This window comes from Erpetoichthys calabaricus, chromosome 2, assembly GCF_900747795.2.
Source record: "Erpetoichthys calabaricus chromosome 2, fErpCal1.3, whole genome shotgun sequence".
NCBI lineage: Eukaryota > Metazoa > Chordata > Cladistia > Polypteriformes > Polypteridae > Erpetoichthys > Erpetoichthys calabaricus.
In genome coordinates, this window is record NC_041395.2 from 256,356,665 (window position 1) to 256,367,299 (window position 10,635).

Genomic DNA, 10,635 nt, shown 5'->3' on the forward strand with positions numbered 1-10,635 from the left:
CCATACTGATTTTGATAATTTAACATGAGTTTATGCAGTTCATTATACATTTTTTTCATAACTGAGAACCAGATAGGCAGTTAGGCCTACTGAAGTGATAAAGTTCTGACAAAAATAAATCACCAAACAGTGAAATTAATCATAAAACCTAAACCAGAGGATTTATTCAGTGCAACGGCTAACACTACATTTGCAGTCAGTATCAGCTGTGTTAACAGCATAAACTCAAAATGCTGAGTGCTTCATTGGCCAGAATCCCAGCGCAAAACCAAGAAATGTAATTGGTAATACTTTAAAATGAGATATACTGAGTATAATTTTATTAAAGTTCTATATTTTATGGCATTAAGTTTATACATTCTGAGATGATACGTTTTTTATTAGATCTGTTTTTTTATTAACTGACCTACATCAAGAGTTGGAAGTTAATAAACCTTCACTAGCTGCATTAAAATACATTATTTTTCAGTTATATTAAAAGTGTTTCATTTAATGTAGCAGCGTTGTAGTACAGTCAGCTAAAGTACATTTTGATAGTGATTCCATAAAGCTTTAAAACTCTGTTTTTACACCTATTCCTTTCCAAAGCAGCATCTACTCATAACGTAGATGTTAGGTACAGTATAATAATATTTCAGATTTTATATCCTGAATTAATCTCCTTGTCAAATGACAGTTAAATTCCCTGGGGGAAAATATGGGCTATAATGGAGTATAATCCGTGAAAAAAGTAAATCCTCTTTCCGGTAAATAATATCCTAAGTATGTTATTGCCCACTTAATAATTACACCTTCTTTTTCCATGATGGTAAAACACTGTTCCCTCAAGAGACATTTCTGGGTAAGATTTAAGTCAAAGTGTTCTTTAACACTAGAATTACCAAAGCCTACGAAAAAACTCATAAATCCACCTTAAATCCCTTCGCACCTGTCCGTCAGCATCTTTTGTCTTGTAAAGGTGCCGATCAAGACAAGTAGCAAGCAGCCTACTATTCCTTCCCTCCACCACTGCAGAACGTGCACAAAGTTCTACCAGCTCATGCCTTGACTATCTGGTAGTGACGTGCTGGAGTTTTAGAGTGGAAATAATAGATCATCATTTGGAACACATGCATTTCATGTGTGTTCCATATCTACAATAATCTGTGTAAACACATTGTTAAAACAGAAACGTTTTCATATTTTAGTAATACATGACAAAATGTAGGCATAAACTATATAATGTGTAAAGCTCGAAGTCCAAAAGTCAAATAAACTCTTTCACAAAAGGTTCAAGGATGATACAACAGTTTCTATAGCGCAGTGGTAAGAATTGCTGACTTGTAATCAAGAGTCCGCCGGTTCGATCTTGACTGCCTCGTATATTTACCGTTTTCAGTAGTGAGCTGCTCTTATTGTTAATATTATACAATAAACACATACAGTTGGTTTGTGTCTGTAACAGCCGGTGTACATTTATAGTTCTTGTAAAAGTTAGCATTTTTTTTCACTTTTATTCTCTCAGTCACGATCACGATATATACTTCTGCCACCCCCCCTCCCCCCACCCAGAGATCTGACGCTGTTACTTTTTATCTGAAACTGGGAATAGCTGTAGATGTGAGTGGTGTTTTGAGACAATGGAACTGGACATTCTCTGATCTGGAGGGATAAAAGCTGACACACAAACGCTGGTGAATCTGCTTTATTCATATCTCACTGTAACTTGATGATTTTTTTTAAATTCAGTTTTATTGAGTGTTCCAGCTCACGCTGAATTAGTATGCACCTTATGGCCCATGATGTCAAAGCTGCACTGACAAAAAAAAAAACAGAGTCATAGATATATATGATATTTGGAATTATTCATTTTATGACATGTATAGTACATTTCGGAAAACAGTGTGGCATGGATGCAACATTATTCATATTATTCATATTCATTCGCATAACATCTTGTGGTTGTAATCAGTGACCACGTGTTTTTTTTTTTTTTTCAATCTCGCCAATCTCCATTTTTGGGTGCATGGGGGTGTTTCTTTTGTACTCCAGGACATGCAGAGGAAAGAATAGTACAAAGAGGTCAATTCCGCGCTATATACAATTATCAAATTCAAATGTTAACAGTTCCAACACACCCAAGGACCATCCTTCTTACATTTACATGTGTGCCTGTTGCAATGTACACACTTCTCTCTATGCTGTGGTTTCTATTACACACCTATGTGCTCCTCTCGCACTGAATAAGCTCACGCCTTCTGGTCCATGATGTCAACACACCGGAGAAAAAAAGAAACAGACAATATATGTGAGATTTTGAAGAAATCATTTTATGACCTGAATATTACCAATCAGAAAACATAATGGCACGAATGCAATATTATTTGAAAATGAACAGCATCTGATCAGGTGTGAATTTATGCTGGCGCTGTTAGTTAGAGTAACTAGGGGTAACTAGGGGTAAAGTGTGATCGTGATTGAGACAGTAAAACTGAAAAAAAGCTAACTTTTATAAGTACCATAAATTTATAACCAATGTCACATATATTTGTCTCTTTTTTTCTCTGTGCTGCGCTGACGTCATGCACCAGAAGGCGTGAGCTTATTCAGTGCGAGCAGGAGTATGCGGGTTGAGGTTGCTTGTACTATAACAAGCCTGACCTGGCGGCGATCAACGCACATGTACTGTGCAAGGCATGTATGGGGTCCACTGAGAAAAGAAGAGTGTTCATGGCTCACCTTGCAGAGGAACTTTATCGTCACTTCTTACTAGAAAAGGCGATGGAAAAAGAAAAGGAGGATGCAACATCAACAAGCTTCTGTTTCAAGACAGCCGCTTTCCCCAAGAAAGTAAACTGAGTCAGTGTCAGGTGCCCTTTCAATGTAATAGGATCCAAAGCATAGAGAGAAGTGTGTACATTGCAACAGGTACACATGTCGTAAATGTAGGAAGGATGGTCCTTGCGTGTGTGTGAACAGTTAACATTTGCATTTGATGATTGAGGTCATAGCAGTCTGTCTACTTGATGCTGGAATGTCACCATTGTCCAATGAGGCACAAAGGGCAAGTTGAATTACTAAAAACTCCCAGTGGAGTGCTAAAAGCTACCTCCATTTAGGGAATTTGCCAAAAACCAATTGAATTACAGTATATTAACCAACTGAATTACAGTATATTTACTGTGGTTAAGATATTGGTGTCTCGTAGGGGCTCAATAAAGTAATTTACCCTTGGCCTAGGATCAGAGTTACATTAAGACACCTAATTTAATTTGGGAAAGACAATATAGAATCTCTATCTGGGACTGAGCTAGGAATTTTGACTTTTCTTGATATCCCTTAATTGTTATTCTGCTCATTACACTTCAAGGATACAATATGATCGTTCTTCAACTACTACCCAGATCTGATTTGTATATTTTCACACTAGAATCCCTGAAGCCTACGAAAAAACTCCTAATCCGGGGCCACCTTAAATTCCTTTGCATCTCTCCATTAGCGTCTTTTGTTTTGTAAATGTGTCGATCAGAACAAGCAGCAAGCAGCCTGCTAACATGATATAATATGACAAAAAGTTTGTGTTTTAGGTATATGTTCAACATTTTTTGCATTTCCTGTAATCTTACATTTACATAGATTGTCATAGACATGGAACACACATTGAAATGCATGTGTTCCAAATAGTGATATATTATTTACCCTATACAACTCCAGGCACTTTATACACAGATAACAAAGACTTGAGCTGGGAGAATTTTTTCCCCTGAGTTGATCTGCGGAGGTAGGGGGATAGAATAGTAGGCTGCTTGCTGCTTGTGCTGATCTACACATTTACAAAACAAAACACGCTAATGGAGAGGTGCGAAGGAATTTCAGGTGGCCCAGGATTATGAGTTTATTCGTAGGCTTCAGGGATTCTAGTGTTAAGAGACCAGGCTTGTCTCTCCCTGTTTGGTACTCGAAATTCTAAATCTGTTTTAAGAGTTCTAGAAATTGTTTCAGTTGGGTGGGTTTCAGTATTTGTTGTAGGTTAAATTAGATTAAATTTGTCAATAACACCCATTTCCCTGCTGCACCTCCCTTAAGCAAAATATCTGTATTTGATTTGACTGACCACTACTGTTAATTAACCACACTTTGGTCGATAAACAAAAGAATATGTTTTACTTTCAACAGCATAACAGTCTTTTTGTATATAATTCATAACCTATGACTTTATTTGATCAGATGCAATAACACTTGAAATGCCTCAACAAGGAACAACCCTTAAAACATCTTTAATAGCGTTGGCATTGACTGCTCAGAGTGATATCCTTGTAGCAGCTGGCATGTTCTGTTCTAAGCAAAACTCGATTTTCAAAAGGCCCAGTATGCCTAAGCCTATGGTGATGCATTAAAATGGTACATTAGCCAGTGGAAGACCCACTAATGGAACTTGTTGGTGCCTTGGTTGGTGTCTTACATGGCATTCTAAATCTGTAGTGCAATCACTTGGCTTTCTCTGTGGCACATCTAAAGCAGGTCTTACATGAATGATTGGCCTGAACATGGCAGGAAGCCTTTCAACCAAGTGTAGGATTCACCACCATGCGTTGATAAGACTCACGCTGCACTGACCTATTGAATGTAGCCATGGCATATAGGCTTCTTAGATATGTACAGTTGAAAATATACTGACTACTAGAAACTGAATGAGCTGTTTAAAGAGGAAATAATACAGATTACCATGGGGCTGTACACTGGCTGATAATGTGTCAATTATTTTAATCCTTTCATTTCTTTTGAATTACATCCTCAATTTTATACATTGACCTACAATAATTATGAATGTGTTGAAGCATTTATTGCTTCATTAACCATAAAATTCTGTAACCTAAACTATTTTTTAACTTATCACAAATTTCTTATACAATAACTTTTAAAATACAGTAATCTTTCATAATTTGCCAACGACTGCCTTTCTCAAATAAACAATAATTTATTGACGTCTACATTACTTCAGAAGTAATTTATGTTTAAAAAAAAAAAAAAAAAACAGGCAGCTAGCTATGTACACCAGTGAAGGAAAAGAAGACGCATAAATACAAGTTAAGGGTTATAGTTTTTTTCTAACTATAATGATACTACTATAGGGGTTTGTTTGGATATTATTGCTAAACAAATCTTTTTTTTTTCATTTTCATTAGGGAAAGGACAAAAGCAAATACATGAAATCAGTTATAATTTAGGAGCTCCCTGACCCAGTACATTCTGAAAAGTGACATTCAGGCAAGCTGTTGGCTGTCTTTAAAGACACCTGTTATATTCTTCTAGGATGTTTTTAAAAGCATGCAAATCAGTAAAATCCTACTAGCATCATTGTTATGTAAAAGCAGACCCTGCAGTATATTGAATATTAAAAAGGACTTAACCAATTTAAATGTATGAAATGGTCTTACCATTCTTTGCAGAAAAAAATAATTTCAATAACATTCTTTAGATCTCTTTTGTTAAAATGTTAAGAGACCATTTGTGTTCAGAGTGTTCCAAAGCTTCACAGTCTAACCCATCAGCTTTTGTGAAGTTTTGACTTGATATGCTTTTTCATCCGCACATTCATGACTCTCCTGCGGATAAAGCTTTATCCATGGCTTGCCAGGTAATTATAGAAACTCTAGAAACCAAGATTTTTTTTTAAACCCAAGCAAATGCAATCAGAGCTGTATACAAAATTTATAGTACTAGGTGCACAGAAAATCTAATTCAAGAGACCTATTGCTAGACTAGGCTTTGATACGATTTCATTCATTTATGAGCTGAGAATCTTTCAGCTTTTGAATGATGGTCATCAGGTGGATTAATAGACAAACATATTAAGCTTAGTACTGAAAATTGTGAAATGTAGAACTAAAGGAAAATAGCCATTTGACACAAATAGGATACCTTTTAAAAACAATGTTTAACTTCATGTTCATTTTCTTTATTTAGTATTGAAGATGAAGTTGTGCTCAAAGTCTATTTTCAGCCTGCAAAGGCAATTTGTCATTTATGTCACTTAATAAGCACTATGGGATGAATACAGTGTGATTTTTTTCATTAACCTTTTCTTCTTATAAAAGGGCAAAATCAATAACAAATTTATTCAGGCAAGTGAAAAGCAATTCCAGGCATTTCCATGGGGATTTCTTTTAATGCATCTTCACCAAGAGATGCTAATAAAAGTAGCATTATCTGTTCTAAAAAGACAACTAGAAAATAAGGACAATGTCATCATTTTGGACAAAAATAAGAAGCCATATATTTACTTATCCAGAATGAGACTGATTTAAATATACACTATTTTTAGAATGGCATACAACTTCTGATAATCATGTAATGGCATTGCTAGACATAACCCAGTAAAGGAAATTCAGGAATTTGGCATAAAGTTTTTTTTACACTCCTGTATTTGTAGACCTCAGGTTGATCTTATGTAATAACCAAAATTTTACAAACACATTCTCTATTATTCATTGGATTGTATCAGTCCTCCATTTTAGTTATAAGAGTACCAAAGTAGGTAAATTTAAATGTAAAAATTTCACAGCCATCATTTTGGCAGATGAGTTTGTTTAAACTAGCCCTTCAGCCGTTTTTCAGCCTCAGGCCTATTGACTTTCAATTAAAGGAAAGCGGATTGCATTGAGAAAGCAGTCTTCCTAATAAACCTATTCCATTTTCCAGGGTTCTGTGAAGGAAGAATTAGCTAAGGTTTAGGCCATTGCCTCCTAGGCTTTAATAAGGTGTACAACATGAAAGAATTTCAGTGAGATTTTAAAACCCTGCTTTCTCAGCAAACACTAAATCCACAATGATTTTCACCATCGGGCATTCTTCAAGTCTTTCTTGCCAAAATGACCTAACTCTAATATTTAGCAAACCTTACTATTATCCATTTCTAAAGAGATCATTAATCACTCCACATTTTTAAGTCAGCGCTTTATTTATTATTTTGTCACCATTTGCCCCCAGCAGCCACAAAAAGCATCAATAATGCAGATTCACACAGAAACACTAAAAATCAAAGTTCTTTTACCTTCTATCTCTGTAAAGGATACCCTATTACTCATTTCATATGGCCAAATGAGTGAATACAACACTTAAACACATACAAAATAGTAAACAATATATTTCAGTGAGCATGTTTTTTTACCCTTACGTAACAACTTTCTATACTTTGTCTTTTTCCTTTCTCCAACTGCCTATTCTGCTCAGGCAAGCCTTCTGGACTGAATCTACAACTTGCATGGTGATTTACAATGTAGTGGAATAGCTCTTCTCAGGCTGCACTGACCCCTGAAGGTCTGGGCCATGAATAAAGTAAGTAGGATATTGTGAAAAGTCCCAAAAGTCTGTTCTATCCTCAGGTCCATGTGGAGTATTGTGTTGCACTGAGCCAGCTGCTGTCTTTGATATTATAAATGTCATCAAGAATGCCTTTCTTTTGTTATCATTGGGAAATTGGGAATCCTCTTCTCATCATTCCCTTTTTAACAAATATAACTAAAACATGGGCATGCATCACTACACAATAATTATGCTTCTTCATAGTCATGGCCAATGTAATTCATAGACGTACCTTGATTAAAGTCTCTCATTGGCTGGCATTTCTCACCATTTACTTTTATATGTGTCACATATGCAGAACATTTGATACACTGGCTTAACTACAATTCAGGCCAGGAACCCCAAATGATCCAGGACCTTATGGTGGCCAGTGCTTTAATAGTTTATTTTTACATTTTTTCCACCAATGTTTTTTTTTAGTTTTTATATATGTTACTTAATCAGTGGCTATTGTGCAGACTCATGGCAACAGGTCACTAACAGATGCACCTGCCTTTACTGTTTAAGGAATGTTAGAGTTACAGTATTTAGCAATATGCCAGATGTCAAGTATGGCATGGAACCAGGTATGAGAAAGAGCAAAACAATTGAAATTACTTAGGTATTCCAGAGTTGGTAAGCCAGTTTGATCCTTTTTTTAAAAGTCTACATAAATATGGGTTGTGGCAGAAACATGTTGCTCAAAGAAAGCAGACGGAGTTTCAGGAAGGCAGCAGAATCAAGCTTTATTGTTTGATGCATACTCGGACTCAAATCAAGTGAGATTAGCAATTAGCAAATTCAGTGAGCTTACATTTATTACAATTCTTATCACTTATACAAAATACTCTCCTCCTTCTAGTTCTTCACATTATTATCTAATGTCCAAATCCACCATTACCTAATGTCCATCACTTGACCAAAACTGCCATCATTACTTCATACCCTATGCAGGTGTCCAAAACTTATTCATTGATCAAGAACAACCAGGAAGACCCAAATTTAAGACACAGTGCTGTTCAAATGAAAGTTACCGGACATCCAAACATTTCTCAAGGTTGAAGTTTTGAGCAGCTGCATTTCTAAAACAATGGTCTGCTTAACCCTCTTTAAGTACACAGTGTTCTTGACTAAAGTTTTTGAGCTTAGGAACTTGATATTGGTGGTTTGCATCTGAAAAGTGAAAATTAATAAAATATGCAGCCCATGGCTTTTATATGATTCAACACTAGAATTGCCAAAGCCTACGAAAAAACTCGTAATCGTGGCCCACCTTAAATCCCTTCGCACCTCTCTGCCAGCATCTTTTGTGTTGTAAATGTGTCAATAAGCACAAGCAGCAAGCAGCCTGCTATCCCATCCCCCCACCAACACAGAAAGGGCAGAAAGTTCTCTCAGCTCAAGCCTGTTTACCTGCATGTGAGTTGCCTGGAGTTGTATAGTGTAAATAATATACTGTATTGTTATTTGGAATACGTGCATTTCATGTGTGTTCCGTGTCTACAACAATATATGTAAACACATTGTTAAAATATAAACTTTTTCATGTTTTACAAATAATTGACAAAATGTAGACATAAAGTGTATAATGTGTGAAGCCTGAAGTCTAAATATCAATTAAACACTTTCACAAAAGGTATAACAAAACGAGTGCGCTTTTATTCAAATATAACTGACCCTCTAACATACTTGTTCCTAAACCTGTCTATTCTCGTCACACCCAATAGAAATCTTAATATCTTTAACTCTGCCATCTCCAGCTCTATCTACTGTCTTTTTTTCAGTGCCATCATCTCCAGCCCATACAACATAACTGGTCTCACTACCATCCTGTAGACCTTCTCTTTCACTCTTGTTGGTACTTGTCTGTCACAAATCACTCCTGACACCTCCCTGCACTTTCTTCTTCATCTCTCTTCCACACTTCCTGTTACTCTGTACTGTGGATCCCAAGTATTTAAACTCATCCACCTTTGCCAGCTCTACTCCCTACATCTTGACTATTCCTCTGACTTCCCTCTAATTCACACACATATATTATGTCTTGGTCCTACTGATCTTCATTCCTCTCCTCTCTAGAACACATCTCCACCTCTCCAGGGTCTCCTCAACCTGCTCCCTACTCTCGTTACAGATCACAATGTCATCTGCAAACGTCATAGTCCACGTGGACTCTTGTCTAATCTTCTCTGTCAACCTGTTCATCGCGATTGCAAATAAGAAAGGGGTTAGAGCCGATTCCTGATGTAATCCCACCTCAACCGTAAACACATCCGTCACTCCTATCACAGAGCTCTCCACTGTCTCACTTCCCTTGTACATATCCTGTACAACTCTTTTACAAACTTCCTCATACAATACCACAACTGCTCTCTAGGCACCCTTCTCCATTAACACCATCAAACATCGCATCTGTAGTGCTCTTTCCCACCATGAAATCATACTGCTGCTCAATAATCATGATTTCCCTTTTTAACCTAGCTTCCACTAATCATTACCATAACTTCATGCTGTGGCTGATCAATTTTATTCCTCTGTAGTTACTGCAGTCTTGCACATCATCCTTATTCTTAAAAACTGGTACTACTCCGCTCCTCCAGCATCCTCTCACTTTCCAAGATTGCATTAAACCATCTCTCCTAAACACCTCCATGGTTCCACAGGTATGTCATCCTGACCAACGGACTTTCCATTCTTCTCCCTCTTCATAGCTATCCTTTCTTTCTTCTTGCTAATCTGTTGCATTTCCTGGTTCACTATTTCTACATCACCCAAACTTCTCTCTCTCGTTCTCTTCATTCATCAATCTCTCAAAGTACTCTTTCCATCTGCTCAACACACTCTCCTCACTTGTGAGTATGTTTCCATCATTATCCTTTATCACCCTAACCTCCTACTCAACTTTCCCAGCTCGGTCCCTCTGTCTAGCCAATTGGTATAGGTACTTTTCTCCCTCCTTAATGTCCATCCTCTCATACAGCTCATCATACACCTTATCTTTAGCATTCACCACCTCATTCTTCACTTTACACCTACTCCTGTCTACTTTCTTCACCTCTCTGACTACTCCACTTCTTCATCATCAACCTCTTCCTCTTTATACTCTCCTGTACTACCCCATTCCACCAGCAGGTTTCTTTGTTCTCCTCCCTCTGTCCAGATGTCACACCAAGCACCCTTCAATTTGTCTCCCTTATCACTTCTGCTGTAGCTGCCCAGCTATCTGGTAACTCTTCACTGCCACCTAGTGCCTGTCTTACCTCCTCTCTGAACTCCACCTTACAATCTTCCTTTTTCAACCTCCACCATTTG